Here is a 24,512-nt window from a genome sequence, read left to right on the forward strand (position 1 = left end):
CGTTTACTCTCCGGCTCGTAATGGTGGATCCATGTTTCGTCACCAGTAATGATCCTGCGTATGAAGTTGTCCCCTTCGTTACCATAGCGATCCAAATTTTTTTTTTGCAGATGTCCAATCGAGTTTGTTTATGCAACTGTGTGAGTTATTTTGGGACCCATCTTGCACAAACTTTATGAAACCCAAGTCTGTTGTGGATGATTTCGCAGGCAGAAAGGTGACTAATTTGAGGACGATGTGCCACTTCGTGAACAGTTAATCGTCTAAGAGAATCATTTCACGTGAACCCTCAATGGTTTCTTCATTTGTGGCGGTAAACGGTCGTCCGGCTTCTTCATCGTGCGTGACCATTTCGGAATTTTTCAGTCCATTTGTAGACACTCCGCTGTGGAAAAACACTGTTCCCGTACTGTACCGAAAGTTTTCGATGAATTTCGGCCCCTGATAGGCCTTCCGACCACAAAAAACGTATCACTGAACGTTGCTCTTCTTTGGTGCAAACAGACAGCGGAACAGCCATTATTAACAGTACGGCAGCGGTAACGAAACTAACCTACCAGCTTGAAAACTGCAAAGGTGTAACAACAAATAAAGCATGCGTCATCAACGTAAAACGACAGTACTACCAAAATAAACAAAATTATAACTAAATTGCGGATAATTGACTTACCCTCGTAGTTCGTAAAATTCGTCAGGAGAAACTGTATTCTCAAAATGATCTATCGGAAATTTCCTGGCGGATTAGAAGCCGTGAGTCACAACAGCACTCTCGAGGGCAATACTCTTATACGATGAGTTATCTTGCCACACCTCGCAGCCCTAATGAAGTTTTGCGCATTCGCCTCATTAACAGCCAAGGTGGGCAATGCACGCTTGTGCCAAGGCACTGGAGTCAGAGGGAACCAGGTCGAGTCCTGGTCGTGCAAGGTACTTAACGGCATTATAAGGTCGGCAAGGCTTTGCGCCGAAGTCCTCGATCCAATAACACACCTATCCGCAGTCTCTCATGGAGTGACAGCACGGGACACTGTTCATGGTGACCCGCTCGTAAGGTGGGATCGTTATTCTCGAAGGTCCTCTTGCTAGTATTCGAATGGCGTAGGTTGAACATCGACGCCTGGTTTGTTCCTCCTCCATCTTCACCAGCGAGATACTATATCAAAACTTGATACGTAGTCATTACATTTAGCTACACTCGACAGAAACACTTAAGACACAACTGTCACAGCTGGCGAAGGAAAGATCGCTCTCTAACGTCCACACTTGTAATTTGCAGCCCACATCCCATCGTACCACATATTAAGGTCTCTTCCCGTCCCACTTGCACGTGGAATACTGTTAGAGAAAGTGTTTAAACCCGTCTGTGCAGGCTGTAGTTAGTCTGATCTTGTCAGTTTATGTTTTTTGGCATTTCGGCGATACTCTATCCCAGAGCAAACAAACCTGTGACCAATATTTTTTTCCTGCAGAAATGATGATGAGTGGTTTGTGGAGCGCTCAACTGTGCAGGAATCAGCGCCCGTACAAAGTCCCAATCTTTACACAGTCCAATCGAGCCACTTTCACGAATGATGATGAAACGATGAAGACAACACAAACACCCAGTCCCCGGGCACAGAAAATCCCCAACCCTGCCGGGAATCGAACCCAAGACGACGTGATCCAGAGGCTAAACGCCACCCTGCAGAAAGAAAGTATTTTTGAAACATTCAAAACCGTGAGGAGCTGTCGATGACTACTTCCTTATTTATTTATTAAATGTATTCGCAAATTGAGAATACGGTTACACAAAAGCTATACGATTTACCAGGAACATGTGAAAATTTATGTCGGAGCGGGACTCGAACCCAGATTTCCCTCTTCTCGCGAGCGGTGGTCTTAACATTGGCTCTCTGAGCACGTTTCCAGAACTGACCCGAAACACATTATGTCCCACTGTCTACATTCGACAGCTCTCGCACAATTTGTGATTATCTCACAGTAAAGACTTACTGAGCATTCTCTTCAGGTTGGCTTCCCTTCGGCATGAAATACAGCAGTGCCGTGTCTCTCTTTTACTCTGTACAATGTAGGCAAATCCGAAGGAATATTGCATCAAAATACAGGTACTGTACTAATGTCTTTCGTTCTAATATCTGTTACGATCTCACTTATATTAAAATTATTTTACGTGGCAACGTTCTCCATGTTATGTCCCTCATGCGCCACCGCCATCAGTAGTCAAATGTATTACGGAATCCATAGCAATGTATACTAACACAGTTAATCGAGCTTCGTGTTGTTGCTATCTTCAGTCCGTAGGCTCTTTGATGTAGCTCTCCACGCTACTGCATCCTGTTGAAGCCTGCTCATATCTGCTTTACTACTGCAACCTCCATCTATCTGAACATGCGTACCGTATGCAAACCTTCGTTTCCCTCTATACTTCATACCCTCCACATTTCCCATCCTTACCGAACTGACGATTCCTCGGTTCCTCAGGATATGTCCTACTAACCGATCCCTCCTTTTAGTCTAGTTGTGCCAAGAAATTATTTTTCCTCAGTTCGATTCAGTCCTTTCTCATTTATTATTCGATACACCCATCTAATCTATATCATTCTTCTAAAACACCACATTTCAGAAGTTTCTATTCTCTTCTTATCTGAATGACGTATCGTCCACTCTTCATATCTATTAAAAAAGTCTCCACGCCAAAAAATTCTTCTTTTTCAGGAATGCTTTTCTTACTACACTCCTGGAAATTGAAATAAGAACACCGTGAATTCATTGTCCCAGGAAGGGGAAACTTTATTGACACATTCCTGGGGTCAGATACATCACATGATCACACTGACAGAACCACAGGCACATAGACACAGGCAACAGAGCATGCACAATGTCGGCACTAGTACAGTGTATATCCACCTTTCGCAGCAATGCAGGCTGCTATTCTCCCATGGAGACGATCGTAGAGATGCTGGATGTAGTCCTGTGGAACGGCTTGCCATGCCATTTCCACCTGGCGCCTCAGTTGGACCAGCGTTCGTGCTGGACGTGCAGACCGCGTGAGACGACGCTTCATCCAGTCCCAAACATGCTCAATGGGGGACAGATCCGGAGATCTTGCTGGCCAGGGTAGTTGACGTACACCTTCTAGAGCACGTTGGGTGGCACGGGATACATGCGGACGTGCATTGTCCTGTTGGAACAGCAAGTTCCCTTGCCGGTCTAGGAATGGTAGAACGATGGGTTCGATGACGGTTTGGATGTACCGTGCACTATTCAGTGTCCCCTCGACGATCACCAGTGGTGTACGGCCAGTGTAGGAGATCGCTCCCCACACCATGATGCCGGGTGTTGGCCCTGTGTGCCTCGGTCGTATGCAGTCCTGATTGTGACGCTCACCTGCACGGCGCCAAACACGCATACGACCATCATTGGCACCAAGGCAGAAGCGACTCTCATCGCTGAAGACGACACGTCTCCATTCGTCCCTCCATTCACGCCTGTCGCGACACCACTGGAGGCGGGCTGCACGATGTTGGGGCGTGAGCGGAAGACGGCCTAACGGTGTGCGGGACCGTAGCCCAGCTTCATGGAGACGGTTGCGAATGGTCCTCGCCGATACCCCAGGAGCAACAGTGTCCCTAATTTGCTGGGAAGTGGCGGTGCGGTCCCCTACGGCACTGCGTAGGATCCTACGGTCTTGGCGTGCATCCGTGCGTCGCTGCGGTCCGGTCCCAGGTCGACGGGCACGTGCACCTTCGGCCGACCACTGGCGACAACATCGATGTACTGTGGAGACCTCACGCCCCACGTGTTGAGCAATTCGGCGGTACGTCCACCCGGCCTCCCGCATGCCCACTATACGCCCTCGCTCAAAGTCCGTCAACTGCACATACGGTTCACGACCACGCTGTCGCGGCATGCTACCAGTGTTAAAGACTGCGATGGAGCTCCGTATGCCACGGCAAACTGGCTGACACTGACGGCGGCGGTGCACAAATGCTGCGCAGCTAGCGCCATTCGACGGCCAACACCGCGGTTCCTGGTGTGTCCGCTGTGCCGTGCGTGTGATCATTGCTTGTACAGCCCTCTCGCAGTGTCCGGAGCAAGTATGGTGGGTCTGACACACCGGTGTCAATGTGTTCTTTTTTCCATTTCCAGGAGTGTATTTGGACAACGGTCTTGCCGCAGTGGATACACTGGTTCCCGTCAGATCACCGAAGTTAAGCGCTGTCGGGCGTGGCCGGCACTTGGATGGGTGACCAGCCGGGCCGCCATGATATGTTGCCATTTTTCTGAGTGCAGTCAGCCTCGTGATGCCACCTGAGGAGCTACTCGACCGAATAGCAGCGGCTCCGGTCAAAGAAAACCATCATAACGACCGGGAGAGCGGTGTGCTGACCACACGCCCCTCCTATCCGCATCCTCATTGAGGATGACACGTCGGTCGGATGGTCCCGGTGGGCCAGTCGTTGCCTGAAGACGGAGTGCCTTTTCTTATTATTTCCAATGTGCATTTTATTTCTTCCCTACTTCGGCAATTGAGTTGCCCAAATAGCAAAACCCATCTACCGCTTTTAGCGCCACAATTCATAATGTAATTCCCTCAGCAGAGCCTGGTTTAATTCGACTACATTCCATTACTGTTGTTTCATTTTTGCTGATGTCCATCTTGCAATATCTTTTCTAAACACTATCGGTTCCGTTCAACGACTCTTCCAAGATCTTTGCTGTCTCTGGCGGAACTACAATGTCATCGGCAAATGCAAAGTTTAATTTCTTCGGACGTTTTCAAGAACGAAGTACTGTACGTACTTAGTGATGACTCCACAGCTGCTCATAAACTACAGGATAAACCTCGCTTCTGCGTGGTCAATTGTACACGAGCAGTTTCTTTAACCACACAGTGTACAAGCTCTGAGGACATACGACCACCTTACCACATTAGTTTTCAGCGAGTGGCCCAAGATCGACAGTTCACAGCTTGCAAGAAACGACTCGCTATCCGACAGCATCTTAAAAAAATAATTCTTACCACCATGGAGCATTAACGTTACGAAACAACTCTTTTCTTTTTCTACAATGTCCACGAATGAGAATGTTATTAGCGCTTAGCGTTTCTGATAATAACAGAGGGTTAAATTATAGACTGCCAAGTACAATGTGAACACATCTTATAAAGAACATTAACTGGCGCCTATGGATTAAGTCTGAAGAATAGCAGGACGACTAAGAGTAAAATGTAGTGGCTAAAACACTTGTTACAGTAAATTTAGAAGCAGCTTGTTTATTTAGGCTACAGGGATAATACACACTGCAGTTTCGGTGTTGAAACATCACTCAGGCTGAGATTAGCCAGGTGCTGTTTTGACTGCAGTCACTTTCCAGTACACAGAATCTTCCGCTTCTACCGCAGCATTCACGTCAGCCGCCACTAAAGCTTACGTTGCTGCGGTCGCTTCCGGATTTCTTTTCGTTCTTTTGTACAGGAAAAAGTTCTGAGATTGTAAAGCACGAATGAGTTAAAGGATCGCAGCTAGCGCTCGCGCTCTCTCTCTCTCTCTCTCTCTCTCTGCTGGCCTTTGTCTCTCGTGACCTCTTCTGGGGTGACTAGTTTTAACTGACGTCTGAAACATTTTCCTCCGTCACAATGTAGGGGAACTGCCACTAGTATGGGCCACGTACGCCAAAATTGGTATAATTTATTTATTTATTTATTTATTTAACCTGGCAAGATTACGGTCATCAGGCCCTCTCTTACATCTAACCAGGCATTCTACTTATTTTACTTTCATATGTTTTAGTGGGCATGTTAAACTACATCTAGTACAGAAAGTGACATTAACAGTTACAAAAGCACACTTGGAAAAATACATACATATACAGTTTATGAAACTTCCTGGCAGATTAAAACTGTGTGCCCGACCGAGACTCGAACTCGGGACCTTTACCTTTCGCGGGCAAGTGCTCTACCACTGAGCTACCGAAGCACGACTCACACCCGGCCCTCACAGCTTTGCTTCTGCCAGTATCTCGTCTCCTACCTTCCAAACTTTACAGAAGCTCTCCTGCGAACCTTGCAGAACTAGCACTCCTGAAAGAAAGGATATTGCGGAGACATGGCTTAGCCACAGCCTGGTGGATGTTTCCAGAATGAGATTTTCACTCTGCAGCGGAGTGTGCGCTGATATGAAACTTCCTGGCAGATTAAAACTGTGTGCCCGACCGAGACTCGAACTCGGGACCTTTGCCTTTCGCGGGCAAGTGCTCTACCACGGAGCTACCGAAGCACGACTCACACCCGGCCCTCACAGCTTTACTTCTGCCAGTATCTCGTCTCCTACCTTCCAAACTGGCAGAAGTAAAGCTGTGAGGGCCGGGTGTGAGTCGTGCTTCGGTAGCTCCGTGGTAGAGCACTTGCCCGCGAAAGGCAAAGGTCCCGAGTTCGAGTCTCGGTCGGGCACACAGTTTTAATCTGCCAGGAAGTTTCATATCAGCGCACACTCCGCTGCAGAGTGAAAATCTCATTCTGGATATACAGTTTATATTCGTAGATGACAAGTACTGTTATAATTAGACATTATGATAGAGACAGATTCTAGATAGGAGTGCTAGCAGCAGGGGGTATGAGACTAGGTGGAGAAGAATAGGGACATGATGAAACATAATTGAAGAAATGTAAAGGAAAAGCAGATTTAGTGGCTAATGGAGCTAGATGAAGAGGAAGAAGAGAAAGGAGCAAGATAGGAGACACTAGCTTTGCTATTCGACGGAGGGAAGGATTGTCCTCGTACATTAATTTTGTGGATATAAGGATGATAGTAGGAAATGTTTCAACTTCTTCTTAAAAGTAGCAGGGGATTGAATTTTGCGCAAAGTAAGGGGCAGTTTGTTCTGAAGGCGGACAGCGGCAACTGAGAAGGAGTTTGCAAAAGTTTTTGTTTTGTGAGTGGGCACAGTTAGGATACCAAATAACAGTGGCCTCGTGTTTCGGTTATGATGGAATGAAAGGTGTTTAATCCCTGAAGCAAGGTACTGGGGTGCATGCGCGACAAGGAGCCGATGAAGTAGACATAGAGTGAGGTGGTCACGCAATTTATCCGGCCGCAGCCACCCTAGCTGTGAGTATGAAGCACTATCATGATCATATCGGTTACTCATGCCTTGTTGAATTACATCACAATAGTGGAGGTTCGGTAGAACGAGTTCTCGCACGAGCTGGCGTTTCACGTCCTGTGGAAATACGTTCCGAAACGTTTTGAGAGCACAGAGACAAACGGACGTCTTCCAGCACACTGCGACTGTATTCTCTGCGCAGTTGAGATGCTCATCCAAAGTTACAACCAAGTTCTTAACTGCTTTCTGATATGATATTGTAATACCGTCCAGCAGAATAGGAGGCAGCTGTTCGCAGAAATCTGAACTTATTAATTTCTGATGAGCTATTAATATTACTTGTGTCTTTTTTGCATTGCAGGTTTTTCACCCATATCACCACTGAAGACGGATCATCATTCATCTGAGCGATTGCAGTGTTTATATCTTCAGGTCTGACGATTAGGTAGAGCTGGACGTCGTCGGCATAGAAACGATATTTACAGGTGGACAGAACCGACCAAATATCATTGACAAATAAAGAAAACAGAAGTGGTCTTAACACTGATCCTTGTGGCACTCCTGAGTAGACATGTTTCGAGGAAGATTTTTCATTTACGCAGACAACACATTGCTGTCTGTCTTTTAAGTAGCTTTCAAACTATCTCACTGCACTATATGAGAAATTGCATTTTTCTGAGCAATATGCCTAAGTTAACAGTGTCAAAAGCTTTGCTGAAGTCTAGTAGCGTCAATAGTGTTGCCTTTCGGCTGTCTGTGGCATATTTCAGGTCATCAGTTACTTTAATTAGAGCAGTGTTTCTGCTGTGGTGTTTACGGAAACGGGATTGAAATTTGTCTCATATAGATTGAATTCATGCAGATGTTCATTGATTTGACCATCAACAATATATTCAAGTGCTTCGGAAACAGCAGGCAATATGCTAACTGGTCAGGAAGCACTAGACAGTATAAAACTTCTGTTGTTTTGAAATAAGGTGTAACTGTATAGGGTGTCTCTACAAAGAGCTGTCATATGCATTTTCTCTAGTGTTCCCGCAGATATTTGCAATTTTGTTTCTGCAATGTGCAGCTGGTGTCAGACCAAACAAATACTGCTGATCTGGGAGGGAAAGCGTCGGTTTGTTTACCGTTCCAAACAAAATGATTGTTCAATCGGAATTTTATTTGATCATTCGATAGAGCGCTACCAGATTAGTCTAGTGCGATATTCCTTTTATCGATGTGTAATGACAGGGACAGTAAAACATGAAGAATAAACGGTACTCCAGCACCGCGCTGACTGCTGCCGCCATGCATCAGCATTGCTCAGCCGCTGCTGCAATACTGGTTATTCTCCATGTTTTACTGTCCCTGCTGATACATATCGATAAAAGGAATATCGCACTAGACTAATCTGGTAGCGCTCTAACGAATGTTCACGTAAAATTCCGATTGAATGATCATTTTGTTTGGAACGGTAAACAAACCGACGAGTTCCGTCTAGGCTGGGCGTTGAATGAAAGACGTGATGAGCATAATGTATTTGGGCTGACACCAGCTACACGTTGCAAAAATTACATTTCAAACATCTTCCGAATCACTAGAGAAAATGTGTCTGACAACCCATAGGAGAGACACGCGGCATAAAACCCTTACATGAATGGTAGACACACACAGCAAGAACAGCTTTTCTACGACTCACAACTCGAGACGTTAAAAAATGTGTCGGGTAGTATCGGTCGTACAATAAAATATAGTTTTTTTTAAATGTAAAAGTTATTAAACCGTTACACATCGAAAATAGAGCATAATAAAAAGTCGGTTAAAATACTTTTCAATTAGTCGTCGACTGAATCTCACATAACGCATTAAATTTGTGGACTAAGATTTTGTGTAAGTTCACAGTGGTTCTTCATATAGTTTTTACAGGATTCTTTACCTGTCAATTTATTTTCTCTGTTAAATCTCGGAGGCAGTTTTAAATTTACTGACAAATCATAAGCTAGCTTTGAATTTCAATCTTAGCTAGCGGCGTTAACCCTCTATGGATGATCGCGACCAATTTGTAAAGCTTACAATACATTGCCGTGTGTAATGATTGTAAAGAATCCGCCTCGATTGCAAATAGAAACCGGATGTTGACCTAGGTTTCGGCGCGGATAACCACGCCTTCTTCGGAACACACTAAAACTACAAACTGCCTACAGAGGCAGTTTTAGTGTGTTCCGAAAAGGCGTGGTTATCCGCGCCGAAATCTAGGTCAACATCCGGTTTCTATTTGCAGTCGAGGCGGATTCTTTAGAATCATTAAATTATACACGATTGCTGACGCGCTGCAATGTTAAAAGTTCTCATTGCCGTATGTGCTTTACGAGAAGTATTTTCATGCAGTTGCCGAATGGATCTGTTAGGTTCACTGGAATTGCACTATACAGAATCAACATCAGATCAAAGAAGTACTACCTGCGGCTGTTGACATGGTGCTAGTAAATGCATGGCTATTGTACAGAAGGGAGAGTAACTCCATTGGGATCCCCAAAAATAAGCAGAGGCCACTTTGTCAGTTCAAAGCTGACGTGGTTGATGCCCCATGCAGAATGAACAAAGACGTAAGCGGGAGGAAGACGGGAAGACCTTCAAGTAAAGATGCAGACTATGCAAAGAAGAAGAACGTAGGACATGCATCTGAACAAATTCGTCAACAGGTTGTTCGCCAGGAAAATGTTGGTCATTGGCCAATTGTGTCGGAGAAGAGAGGTAGATGCAAAATGCCAAACTGCAAAGGTAGTCCATCAATTGTTTGCCGAAAGTGTAGTGTTAATTTGTGCATTGAAAAAAAAACTGTTCTCTGGACTTTCGTAAGTTATAATAACAATACAAGTGAAGGGTTTAAGCTTCTTTCATATAAGTAATTATTGACTGGCAAATATTGAATTCATTCGTATCCTGAGATGCCTAAAAACACATATGTAACGATTCAAAATATGCCATATATATATATAAACCTGATGTGACCCTCAAGAAACACAAATATAACATTTAGAAGCTTTTGTCTTCATTGCTTCATAATTCTGTCCATAGAGGGTTTGACACGAACATTTGTTCGTAATTTTCTTAAAATGCTAGTTTGAAAAACGCTATCTGAAGTGTCATAGATGCCTGCTAAATCACTACAAGGACTTCTTTAAGGGATCGAAGGCGTGGTAAGCGCATGGGGAGGGATCAGGGCTAGGGTGGGTGCCAGAAAAAGTGTCTCCCACTTGAGTTAAATTTGCGATGTGGAGACGTGAGTGCGTGCAGCGGCATCCCTGGTTGCACCATCCCACACCCCATACTCATTCTTCATTCTCCGAGGGATCTCTATCGGTGTTTGTCATTCGGCAGCCAAAAAACAGTAACGGCACGTTGGTCCTGTTTGGACGCATTTGTTAATAATGTTGCCATAGTTCACGTTTCCGCATTTACCGCACGCGCGTCCGAGAGACACGAGTACCACACGAGTCGGTGCTTATATATCCGCATCGAAGTCACGCTACGTTGCAGTAACGCCCTCCAACGGAACCTTTTTAATCGCCCATTGTAGTTAATGGCCCATACCACATGACTTCGTTATTGCCCATACTGAAATATGGCTGAAAGAGAAACCTGCCAGAGTGAGCGTAGTATTACGATACAATCTACGTTAAACTATAGGAATATTAGTACGACTGGTATGATAATATTAGTACTACTGGTATGATATTAGTACTACTGGTATGATAATATTAGTACTACTGGTATGATAATATTAGTTATTATCTTTAAAAGTAAAAATCTATGCTGAAAATTACACCGTTCACCAGTTTTCACACTCAAAAACAAATAAAATTTACTTCTGACATAAATTCAACAGCTACATCACTTAGTTTTCATAAATTAGGAGAATGATGCCTGCGCTGTATTCCAGGCACTGAATGAGGCCGCTGTTTTGAGGTAAACACGAAAAACACCATAATACCTGCCGCTCCATACTAACCGCCGTCCCCTAATTACCTCACGGTCGGCAAAGGAAACTTTATTCTGGAACCATAATCCTAATCCTCCGGTAATACGCTTCAAAAACTAACCTCGCTTCGATGCACGAGCAACAAGGTTAATTGGTCACCGCTCCTTTACCAACTATTTTCAGCACCGTTGCCATCTGATCTGGTCAGTCAGGAGGAAATCAAACGCCGTCTACCTTCTCTCGTTAAATGGTTCAAATGGCTCTGAGAACTATGGGACAGCCCCCTGGACTTGGAACTACTTAAACCTAACTAATCTAAGGACATCACAAACATCCATGCCCGAGGCAGGATTCGAACCCGCGACCGTAGCGGTCTCGCGGTTCCAGGCTGCAGCGCCTTTAACCGCACGGCCACTTCGGCCGGCGAATTAAAAAAAAAAAACATAACTATCGTGTTACTCGTATTTGAAATTTGTGCGTGAACAATGTACTGTTGGAAAGAGCAAACTCTCTAAGTCTTTCACGGTTCCCGCTAGGTAGCTGCAGTGTGCGCCCACTTCATTTCTAGTGAAGATGGTGTCCGGACAACAGAAAGCGTTTTGTGTTCTACGTTTTGCGCAGTGGGGTTCGGTAATAACTGTTCAGCGTGACTTTCGCACTAGGCATGGTGTGATCCTCCTACGGCACAGAGCATTAGACGATGGCATGAACAATTCCACGAAACAGGTTGTCTGTGTAAAGGTAAATCGACGGGCCGTCCCCGAGTGTCTCCCACAGACGTCGAACGCATCCGCCATAGTTTCACAAGGAGTCCCCAGGAGTCAAGTGTGTATCTGTGTCGTATAGATGATAACCATGAATGCTTGCGCAAAATAGTGGTGGGTATTGTGTTGCAATGTATGAAGAGGAGTGAGAGGGCGAAAGCCAGTGCCGGCACACAGCCTACCCCCCTGAAATAGCTCCAATGGGGCCGCTGAGGTTACCGTCCCCATCTGACGGCCGGATGTCCTCCGACAGTGCCATATGCCGTCATTTAACGAGACACTGCGGAGCGGTTTGGAACTTAATCCAGGACATTGGCCCAAAGACTCGTGATCAGGAGCTTCAGCTCACTACGTCTCCTCCTTTTACCGATCAAATAATCGCACTGAAATTTTCCACTACCAGGATTAATACCGGCTTACCTGTGTGCCAGTCGCCGCCGCACAGGTGCGCGTTAGCGATCTCAGGTTCGTAGGGGTGGGGGGTTTGCTACACCGTTAAGGGGCTCCGGAACGCCCTATACTTGCAATGTTAAAATAACGCTTATAAATTACATCTTTCCTCACAAAGTATTTGAGGTAGGAAGTTGAACTTTTTACAGATTATTTATTGGAATATGGGCTACAACTTAACACAGGGATTTTACAAAATTTTAGTTCAGTTATTAAAGATGATTTTTTTTCAATTGTAATGAAAATTCACAACATTTTTTGCAATTTTTTATTTATATATTCAAAAATATACAGTTTTTTGGAAAAAGGCTGTGTTAAATTATGCAGAAGGTACTGTGTAACATTTATTGAAAGTTTGAAACAAATATGTTTGGAAGATCCTTAGAAAACATGTAATTAGTATGAGAAAATAATAGTTTTGGGAATCGAGCGACAAAGATTGGATTAACTTTTTAGTGCATTCCAGGTCCATAGGATGGATTATCTTCATCCTCTGCATACTCCTCCTCCAGCTTCCTCTTGTTCCTCCTCCTGTTTACTCTTGCTTGTATTTCTAGACTCTTTACAGCCCTGTCTGCAGCCCGAAGGCGTTCCTTGTCTAAAGCAAGCATCGCTCGTACCATGTTAGAACCTATCTTCATTCCCATATTTCTAAATACCTTGCACCTTACAATGTTGCCATCATTGAAAGTCGCAACAGCATCATACACACCAAAGGGAAGTGTTTCTATTCCAACAAATACAGTCTTGGGGATTCTCGACCATATAACACTATTTACACTTTCATTGGGGTTTTGAGTTTTTCCGTGAATACACTTTTTCAACAGTTCAGGTGCTGCTAAGTCTCTGAAAATAGGTTTTATCACCTCCATTATTGCATGAGGCAGACTATGCTTATGAGTGTACACTTCACCAGTTAGCAATCCTTTGTTATATTTACACCAACTGTCTTCTTCTTTGGGACACAAGCTATGTTGGGGATTTTCATCGTCTTTATTGTTTACAGTAATAACACATACCTTTGGCTTTCCAACATTTATCCTTTTCTTAAAAGCCTTCAGAGGATTTCTAATAACTTACCTTTACTCATTATTATACTTCAACAAAACAGAGACTCAAGAAACAGAATTAATTACGAATATTTTCGAGATAACGACAGAGTAAATAAACATGAAACAATCGACAATCACACCAGCGATATATATTGAACCATCACGGGTTAGCCACAACACATACTTTATCTCACATCACTAAAATGTACCTGATGAACACGGACGTTAATAATAACACCATTTGACAGCAGTTTAACAGCGCCACAGTGGGTCACGCCCATGTAGAACACATTTCAAAAAAAATTTAAAAATAGTTGTAGTCTTCGGAATTGAATAAATTATATATCTATTAAAAGGTAATAGTCTGCAGATTCAGAAAACGCAAAAAAGTAAAAATTGAACTTTTCATGATTTTGAGCCTTTCCGGAGCCCCTTAAATCGCTCTACGCAAGGGTCGCCAGCCTCGCTTCGACCCGCGCGACGTCGTTGTATCGTTGAAACAACCACTTCTCCTACGCCGCTAATCAATGCCCTGTAGGTATCCAGCTAGATTCCATGGACTCGGATCCAACCTCTAGGTCGGAAAACGGCCACCACAAACCGTCTCTGCAACCCTCCAAGTGGATTTTTTTTTTTTTTTGCAACTGTCGCTGATAATTTCCTCCATAAACAAAACAGGATAAAAGGTAGAAGTCAAAAAGGGGAAAGGATGAACAAAGGAACACTTTATTTTAGAACAAACCGAATTTCTCTTGTGGTAGACCTCAATTAATCCGCATCGTTCCATAAACGCCTCCAGTTTAGCTAATGGCTTTAAGCTTTTCTATGAGCCTCTTCCAATACTCGCCTAGAAAACCAGCGAGCGATCACATCCGCACGCGGGGAGATACGAAATCTTTCGAAGCGCCCCGAGCTGGCAGAACAACTTCAACTGCTGACTTGATATCCTCAACACACTTTTAGAACGCAAGCTCCGATCCACAGCGCCCGTGGTACGCCTGCCACTTCCCTCCACACCACTCCACGGATTTATTCTACATTAAGATCTTTCTGTCACCTAGCTTCAAGAAACCAAAAGCAAGCATTTCAGCTGGCTAATAGCGTTCTTCATCCAGAAGCTGCTTCCCGACCTTTGAACATTTTCAACAGCAGCTGGACGACATGGCCCATCTTAGGAAAAAATGGTCGCCACTAAGCGTAAATAATTGGTCTAGACCAGAAACAACTTAGAAAAATTAGGAAAAGACCGATTCATCGTCTTCAGGCTGGACAAAAAACCTCATCCTCGGAAACCGGCCTTGGTGTCAGCGAATAAGACGAGCACGAAGGCGTGACCTGGGAACGATACGCCACAACAGTTACAAAATAGCAGTGTGTAGCCAGTCAGTTGTAAACATGTTATTTATTCCCCTTAAACCAAACCCAGCCACGTTAGTTACAGCGACCAGACCTTTCTACTGCTCGCTACTAACTCTCCTACACAGGATAGAAATGCTACTGAAAATGCCAAACAACAAATCTGAAACACACGAAATGCGCTTCTACAGCAGCCAACCACGAAGCGTATTGCAACTGCGACGAGTCTTAAGGCAAACCCTTCTATTTTCTCAAACACCTGTGGTACATTTCCTATAAACTTTGCGGTTGTTGGACTCGAGTATGGGAGGTTTACAGAGAGTACTTTGTTTCTAGAGATACCTCACCATGTAGCCTAATACGAAAACGTCTCTCTTTTACTTTTCAAATATAAAATTTCCTCAGTTATAAAATGGAAAATGTCATCACTTTGAAATAATAACAGTACATATAATATTACTTCGTTTTGTTGTTCTTTAGGCACGTAACACACCCCATAACAATACCTAGGCTCATCCACTCTTGTATTAAGCTTATCGTACATTCAGCTGAAGTAACCACTGCTGCATAGTAATTATTCATTTACCAGAATACCACAGACCACAGACCACAGAAGCCGTTTCTTATCTATTCACACTAGGGCTGTTGATAAAATATCGATACTTTTCCAAAAGTTTCGATAAACATCGGAGATATTACTTTCGTCGATATAGCGATATAGAAATGGCTATACCGAGAGCCGATGTTTTTATTCTATATTATATTATATCTTTCCGTAATTTTTGGTAAATATTTGAAACCGTCCTTTTGAAATTGTAGTAGCACATAATTTTACTTTCACTGTGTGATGTCTTGCTACTTTTTGAGCTTTCGTCACGTCTAGTCTTTCTCTTTGACAATGTGAAGAAAGTATAGGCGGCACACAGAAGTAGGCCCATTTCACAGGGGGATGGCGGTGTGCATGGAATAACAAGATTTCCGATGTGAAGAAACAGCACACCAGTTGCGTTAGAAAACAATTTTTAACGCATCTAGAGCGCTATTTCTTACCGTCATCATCCTTAAAAAAAAAAAGATGCTGAAAATCAGAAACAAAAATCTAAATTACAAGATTGGTCCTTGCGGAGGGCGGAGACGTGTGAGGGGAAATGCTGACGTAATCGGCGCTCGTCGCTACCAAATGGAACTGCATCGTTTAACTTCATCATGCAATTCTGACATTGTAACTGCTAGGTCGCTGGCGTATGCAAAAGTGAAAAAACAGGGAAGTCGACATGAAGTGTTCCGGACGAATCCGATATGTGACGAAACCGAACGACGGACCCACCGAACACCTTTTATTGTGCCACTTAAGTGCAGTTAAGGCATGGGGGAAAGAAATACAGTAGAAGAAGAATGGGTAGCTTTGAGGGATGAAATAGTGAAGGCAGCAGAGGATCAAATCGGTAAGAAGACGAGGGCTAGTAGAAACCCTTGGGTAACAGAAGAAATATTGAATTTAATTGATGAAAGGAGAAGATATAAGAATGCAGTAAATGAAGCAGGCAAAAAGGAATACAACGTCTCAAAAATATCGACAGGAAGTGCAAAATGGCTAAGCAGGGATGGCTAGAGGACAAATGTAAGGCTGTAGAGGCTTATCTCACTAGGGGTAAGATAGATACTGCCTACAGGAAAATTAAAGAGATCTTTGGAGAAAAGAGAACCACTTGCATGAATATCAAGAGCTTTGATGGAAACGCAGTTCTAAGCAAAGAAGGGAAAGCAGGAAGTTGGAAGCAGTATATAGAGGGCCTATACAAGGGCGATGAACCTGAGGACAATATTATGGAAATGGAAGAGGATGTAGATGAAGATGAAATGGGAGATATGATACTGCGTGAAGAGTGACAGAGCAATGAAAGACCTAAGTCGAAACAAGGCCCCGGGAGTAGACAACATTCCAGTAGAACTACTTACAGCCTTGGGAGAGCCGGTCCTGACAAAACTCTACCATCTGGTGAGCAAGATGTATGGGACAGGCGAAATACCGTCAGACTTCAAGAAGAATATAATAATCCCAATCCCAAAGAAAGCAGGTGTTGACAGATGTGAAAATTACCGAACTATCAGTTTAATAAGTCACAGCTGCAAAATACTAACGCGAATTTTTTTACAGACGAATGGAAAAACTGGTAGAAGCCGACCTCGGGGAAGATCAGTTTGGATTCCGTAGAAATGTTGGAACACGTGAGGCAATACTGACCCTACGACTTATCTTAGAAGAAAGATTAAGGAAAGGCAAACCTACGTTTCTAGCATTTTTAGACTTAGAGAAAGCTTTTGACAATCTTGACTGGAATACTCTTTCAAATTCTGAAGGTGGCAGGGGTAAAATACAGAGAGCGAAAGGCTATTTACAATTTGTTCAGAAAGCAGATGGCAGTTATAAGAGTCGAGGGGTATGAAAGGGAAGCTGTGGTTGGGAAGGAAGTGACACAGGGTTGTAGCCCCTCCCCGATGTCATTCAATCTGTATATTGAGCAGGCAATATAGGAAACAAAAGAAAAGTTCGGAGTAGGTATTAAAATCCATGCAGAAGAAATAAAAACTTTGAGATTCGCCGATGACATTGTAATTCTGTCAGAGACAGCAAAGGACTTTGAAGAGCAGTTGAACGGAATGGACAGTGTCTTGAAAGGAGGATATAAGATGAACATCAACAAAAGCAAAACGAGGATAATGGAATGTAGTCGAATTAAATCGGGTGATGCTGAGGGAATTAGATTAGGAAATGAGACACTTAATGTAGTAAAGGAGTTTTGCTATTTGGGGAGCAAAATAACTGATGATGGTGGAAGTAGAGAGTATATAAAATGTAGACTGGCAATGGCAAGGAAAGCGTTTCTGAAGAAGAGAAATTTGTTAACATGGAGTATTGATTTAAGTGTCAGGAAGTCGTTTCTCAAAGTATTTGTATGGAGTGTACCCATGTATGGAAGTGAAACGTGGACGATAAATAGCTTAGACAAGAAGAGAATAGAAGCTTTCGAAATGTAGTGCTACAGAAGAATGCTGAAGATTAGATGGGTTGATCACATAACTAATGTGAATAGTCTTTATTTGCAGTTTCGCGTGGCTTGAAGCAGACACAGCTAGCGTGCTACTGATTAAGAAATTGCGTTATTGTCTTTCTAATTACCTCATGATCATCGATACGATCATACCCGGTCGTGAAGTTATTGTTATGACAAAACAATTTCCTGAGTGACCAGAAATTTCTAAAGGGCGCAAAAACAACTGTAACATCACACAAAAGGGAAATTCAATATTAAAGCTGACGCAAGAAGACGATAGAACAATTTTGTTTTTGTCAATGTAACACGCAGATTGGATTGCTCATCTTGGTGTCTGTAATCTTAGCAAAATGCATAAATAAAATGAAAATGATACTGAGGAGATGATAGGAATGAGCACTGCTAAATGATTCAATATTTCCAGAGCAAATATTTATTATAACTAAAACATATACCGTACTTTATGCTTAGTACTACAATGACGGTAGATTTTTATGTCCGTTTCATGTCCATTGGCCGCGCGGTACTAGCCGAGCGGTCTTAGGCGCTGCAGTCATGGACTGTGCGGCTGGTCCCGGCGGAGGTTCGAGTCCTCCCTCGGGCATGGGTGTGTGTTTGTCCTAAGGATAATTTAGGTTAAGTAGTGTGTAAGCTTATGGACTGATGACCTTAGCAGTTAAGTTCCGGTCCGCAACTCGTGGTCGTGCGGTAGCGTTCTTGCTTTCCACGCCCGAGTTCCCGGGTTCGATTCCCGGCGGGGTCAGGGATTTTCTCTGCCTCGTGATGACTGGGTGTTGTGTGATGTCCTTAGGCTAGTTAGGTTTAAGTAGTTCTAAGTTCTAGGGGACTGATGACCATATATGTTAAGTCCCATAGTGCTCAGAACCATTTGAACCAGTTAAGTTCCATAAGATTTCACACACATTTCAACAACATGTCCATTGAGCGGTCTTTTATACAGCCATTGTCCTCTTGAGTCGCCTGTGCGTCGTCACGATAAGTTATAACAGTTGTTCTTTTTACACTTCACTCAAACTTAGACGGAACACATTTTTATACATTTAGTAAAAATTAGATCAGACCGCCAAAAATCTGCGTCCGTCTTAGTTAAGAAAAACAGTGCAAGTGTTTAGCGCTCAAGGTTTCACTTGTTCTCCAGCGAACAAAATAGTGAAGGATCGCATATCGATCCGTATTATTCTGTTTATATTGCCGCCCAAAGACGACGAATTACATTATTTAGGAAATTCCACCGTCGCTGTGCGACGCCTTATTACGCATTAATCATTCTTTATAAACAAGTATTCGCCTTCTGGCTGAAAGTATTAACTATTTGCTGTTTTAATGAAGCCAAAAATAGCGAATATCACATTACACTTTCTGGCAAAATCTTCTGGCCATTTATACGCGACGCAACTGCCCGCGACCGCTCCGTACGTAACCTCAACTACTACTCTCATTCACGCGCGAGATCAATAGCACTTACGCACTGTTGACGTTAAATAGCAAGACAATGGCCCCGCCGGAGAGAACGCGCGCTCAGCTTCGAAGATTCAGAAACCAGTAATGCGCAAGGAGGACAATATTACTACGTCACAATAGTACACCTAAGATAGGAGTACTCCTTACACTATTCATATTAATTGTACAGTACTGAGCAGTTCATGCCGACGTGTTGTGATTCCGTGGCACAGTTGCAGTTCATAGCGCTCAACAGGTGGGGCCATGGCTGGACACTGCTGCTGAGTAAGTTTAAGGAGATGGAACAGCTATATTCATCAGTCTTCTATTCAACCCCTCTCCCCGACACAAGCAGCTCCTAAGAGAGCACGGACCGTGACAGCGCCCTGTGCTGGGTGTCCCACACAGTGTGAGTTTTATTTTTAAGTCTGCCCGCTATACGCCCTTCTGCTTACGCACAGGAACTACAATAGGCGCTAGTGCTACATTCTTAGGGATTCGTTACAACATTGGTCGATTTCTGACAATGTCATTGACTGGTTTTCCGTGTAGTTATTTCGCTTTGGTTATGAGCCAACAGTCTGACATTATTTCATGAAATTCTTGTGAAAATTATTGTGTCTAACAAATTCTGTATCGGTGCGGTTACGTACCGGCTTTCAGGTATACGACAGCATTATTTGGCCACCCCTCTGTTAACATAATGCAGGAGTTCAGTGTACCAATGTGGTAGATTAGAACATATATGGATGGAAACCCTAGCCGGCCGCTGTGGTGGAGCTGTTCTAGGCGCTTCGGTCCGGAACCGCGCTGTTGATACGGTCGCAGATTCGAATCCTGCCTCGGGCATGGATGTGTGTAATGTCCTTAGGTTAGTTAGATTTAAGTCGTTCTAAGTCTAGGGGACTGATGACCTCAGATAGCCATTTGAAAATCCTACGTCAAGATAGCAAATTTTCTTAACTCTTTACCATCTTCAGATCAATCTAAAATGTCGTTGTGTGACACTTATTACACATTGTATTGTTTTAAAGCTAAGTCGACGCAGGCAAATGAAAAATTCTGAGGTTTAAATCTTATTTGTCTATGTAAACTGACAATGTTAATCACTAATAAACTAAGATTTTCACTTTATGATTCTTTTATTTAACTAGTGCAGCTTGGCTCTAAAAAATTAGTGTCATACACGGAACAACATTTTAGATTGATCTAAAGAAGAATTGATAATGAACCGAAACCGGTAAACAGTAAAGAAAATTAGCAATGTTGATGCAGGGTTTCCATCCACGCACGTTTTAAATCAACAGATCGCATCCCCAGCTGACAATGTCAAAGAATAACAGAAGTACATTGGGTTGATTGCAGCTTGTTGCCAAGTACGCTGTGTGGATCAACTATCGGCAGCCTTCACAGTCAAGAATGGGTAGAAACAGGGCGATCCTCTATCGCCAGTTCTGCACAATCATTACGCTGGAAAAAGGCGAGACGTGCACTTGACCGTAATAGGGCGATGGAGTTGACTGGAAATGAGACGACATTGCCTTTGCAGATGACGTGATTTTGGGCGAAACTCTGAATGAGGTGACAGCATATACGTCTCCATTTATGCTAGAAGCCAGCAAACTAAGACTTACTGATCAACGACGTGGAAACTAAGTATCTAGCAGTCTCTCGTCGTCGGAACATTATGCACTGTCAGTATAGAGGGTCACTATTTTGAGAGTCGAAGCAATGAAGTACCAGGGGTCAACACTGATAAACGTGAGACAAATGGAAATTAGAGAAATAACAATAAATACGAACGGGTGTACTACGGTTTGAACCACCTGCAGCTGTCAAACATTGTATCACAGGAAAGCAAATTGCATTTGTACATATGTCAATCTTGTGACCAGTTATAATGTATGGCTGTGAGACATGGGCAGGGACAGAGACAATGGAAGAGCGAATCTGTACTGATACACGGCCAAGAAAATTTGGAAATTTATTGTAAGTTCCTATGGGACGAAACCGCTGAGGTCATCGGTCCCTAGGCTCACACATTACTTAATGCCCGAGGGAGGACTCGAACGTCCGACGGGGGGAGCGGCGCGAACCCTGGCAAGATGCCCCAAGACGGCGCGGCCCAACGGCAAAGAGATCGCGCGAACGAGGCAGAAAGACATAACTAGTTTATGATTTGCGGACTGGATGTGTTGATCAATTCATTATTTTTATGTTTGTGTATTTGTATAGTTTTGTATACTGCCAATGGACCTAAATGTTGTGTTTATGCGTAAATGATGATAATGATGATGATGTTGAGTTCTTACAGATAACGCCGCATCCCAGGTATCTGTCGCCATCGGATTCTACCTTCGCATGCTTTCTCATGTTCTACTATCTCTCTTTTTTCATGTGTTTAATATCAGGTTCAGCTTAGGTAAAGTTTAGTTCAAAATTTCACTTCTTTGTCCGACGGTCTCATTCTTACACTGTAGAGTTACATTTGAATGTGCGTTATTTAATGTTTAGAATTTTATTTTGTCAATCTGCGTACATAAATTTACAGGGTATCTTCACAGAAAAGTTTTGGACATTTATTCGTTCAAAATTAATTTCTTAATTTTATATAGAACTTTTATTCTATCAATTCCGTGTGTTGAAACTGCAAGCCACATACTACGAGATCGTAAATTGCACCACTGTTCACTGCACTACACAATACAAAATGTCACCGGGTAGCTTATTTAGAATACTGTTTTGCTTTTTGGTGAAAGTTAACTACAATACAGTGTTACAGTTTCAGATAGTTTTGGCGACTCAATATATCAGATAGCGTTTACGTAATCACATCACCTGCATTGTTCATGTTCACTTTCATCACAGGCACATACCAGTGCAGTTCAGAACACAACAAACCAAGGTTAAGCCGGCCGTTGTGGCCGAGCGGTTCTAGACGCTTCAGTCCGGAATCGCGCCCGCTACGGACGTAGGTTCGAATCCTGCCTCGGGCATGGATGTGTGTGATGTCCTCAGGTTCGTTAGGTTTAAGTAGTTCTAAGTCTAGGGGACTGATGACCTCAGCTTTTAAGTTCCATAGTGCTTAGAGGCATTTGAACCATTGAATTTGAACACATGTTACAGTTTCCCATCAAAAACGCTGCAGAGGGGGGGGGTTCTTCATCGCACTTGCAGCACGCTGTTGAGAATTAACATGAAAAAGGAAACACCCTCAGCAGCACTTCAAATTTGTCTGCTGATACTGTTGTCTGTATATCTTTATGATCTCACTGTGCGCATAGAAGTGAGTGAGAGCGACGTGATGTGATGTGATGTGATAGACGGGCATACTAGAGAAACTGCGTAACACATCGCCGGAGTTTCACTGTGGTTTTAATTTCCAGACCGATCGGAGACTTAGAAAAAAAATACATAGCCCTCATATATGTCAAATGAGGTTGTGCAGTCCCTTCTATTGTATTCGAACCCATGTAAATAATGAAGAACTGACACACTGTCTCTCTACGAAGCATTGCGAATCTCAAGAAACGTGGATGCCCTGTTGCTCAAGGGTGGGCATCGATGCGGTAGTGGAAAAACGAAAATCAATCATGGATTAGTATTTTCAACCTCATACATGGCATTTTGAACATGAAAAAGCTCGCCACACGCTGGGTTCCTAGACTGCTCACACCCGTCCAAAAAATGCATAGAAGCGAGGCAGCACCAGAAATCGTGCCAATCCCGACGACCTCTTCAGCCGCCTCGTCACAATGTACGAGAGCTACGTGTATCATTATGACTCCTGAAGAGCAAAGCAAGCAGTGGAAACGTGCAGATTGACCAGAAACGGAAAGGGCAAAGACTCATCACCGGGCAAGATGCTGCTGTTTTCTTGGCATCGGAATGGTGGAGTGATAACGGATTATGTCCATAAGAGTACGGCCACACCGGGCGCGCTCGCTTGGCGGCAAGCGCTTGGATGCACTTGGCCACACCGGAACATCGATGCCATTCACCAGAAGCATGTTGCTCACTCGCACCGTGGAAATGTCTTTTCCAGCGATGAGTCAGAAAATCCTTCCCACAGAAAATATATTTTTGAAATATGAACTGCTTTGGAAACTACCATCATGCTAAAGTATTAATAGTGACAGAAGTGGACGAGGTGAATTCGACACGTTTACAAACAACTTCGGGAGATTCAAAACACATTTTTTGGTTATTTACGACTGACTGCAAAATCGTTCGACATTCTTCTCACGACTATTACAGAAAAACTACAAAAACAAAATACTAATTACAAAGCTAGTATATCTCTAGAGTAATCTCCACGAAGTGCGGGAGGCGCTGATCATATTGCCACAAGCTCTTTGCGCCATTTCGAACAGTTACCGTCTCCAAACACAGTGATTGTAGTAAGCAAAGGCGACCGGTTGTTGGACCTTGAGAGAACAAAAAAATTAGCACTGGCGCATCACATCGACGGACTCTAAAATGACGATCTTCTGTTATTTCAGAATTTGTTGCCAAATATATCTGAAATTCCATCTTTGCAAAATTTTACACTGCGATGAAAATTTAATTGTTGCAGAATTCAGTCGGTTCAAGATGTCATTTCCCTTTTGAAAACTGCCGATATTAATGCTTCGTCATCTATGGTAGAGGAATGACGTAATGCGCATGATTTATCAGGTAGTATAATGTTCGAAGGTGACACGCCAGGAAGAGCCAACACGACCGTTCGTCTAGCTGCAGCCAGCGCTCCGTGCGGCCAGTTTCGTGAGTTCACAGCAGTTTGTTTAGGAAGGTGTGTCGTCTGGGGAGTGTCGAGGTATCTAGGCGCCAAGTGAGGCGCGTCCGCTGTGGAAAACTGTTACAGTATACTCAAATGGCTCTGAGCACTATGGGACTTAACTTCTGAGGTCATCAGTCCCCTAGAACTTAGAACTACTTAAACCTAACTAACCTAAGGACAGCACACACATCCATGCCCGAGGCAGGATTCGAACCTGCGACCGTAGCAACAGCGCGGTTCCGGACTGAAGCGCTTAGAACCGCTCGGCCACAGCGGACGGCTACAGTATACTACTGGAATCTGCCAACGAGTTTACTGGAGTCACCGAAGACGACGTGCCGCAGTAAGCTATTCGAGGTGGTGCTTTTGCTACACAACTCCTCAACTCATTCTTTGTGCTATCAAGTTTTGCTTCACCCCTTGCATTCTCTACAGAGGACCCAGCGACTAGTTCCTCTTTTCGTGGTCGTGGATGAAGAAATTACTGCGTAGGAGCATTCTCCAGAATTACGACGAGGTGAT

At 43.6% G+C, this 24,512-nt stretch overlaps 1 protein-coding gene across 3 annotated transcripts in view; it reads right to left on the minus strand.

Moving 5' to 3' along the window:
* The window catches only part of LOC126262278 (V-type proton ATPase 116 kDa subunit a 1), a 670,786-nt gene that overhangs the window by 320,814 nt on the left and 325,460 nt on the right, over positions 1-24,512 (minus strand). The gene's annotated exons all lie outside the window — the stretch shown is intronic.

This window comes from Schistocerca nitens, chromosome 6 (assembly GCF_023898315.1).
Source record: "Schistocerca nitens isolate TAMUIC-IGC-003100 chromosome 6, iqSchNite1.1, whole genome shotgun sequence".
NCBI lineage: Eukaryota > Metazoa > Arthropoda > Insecta > Orthoptera > Acrididae > Schistocerca > Schistocerca nitens.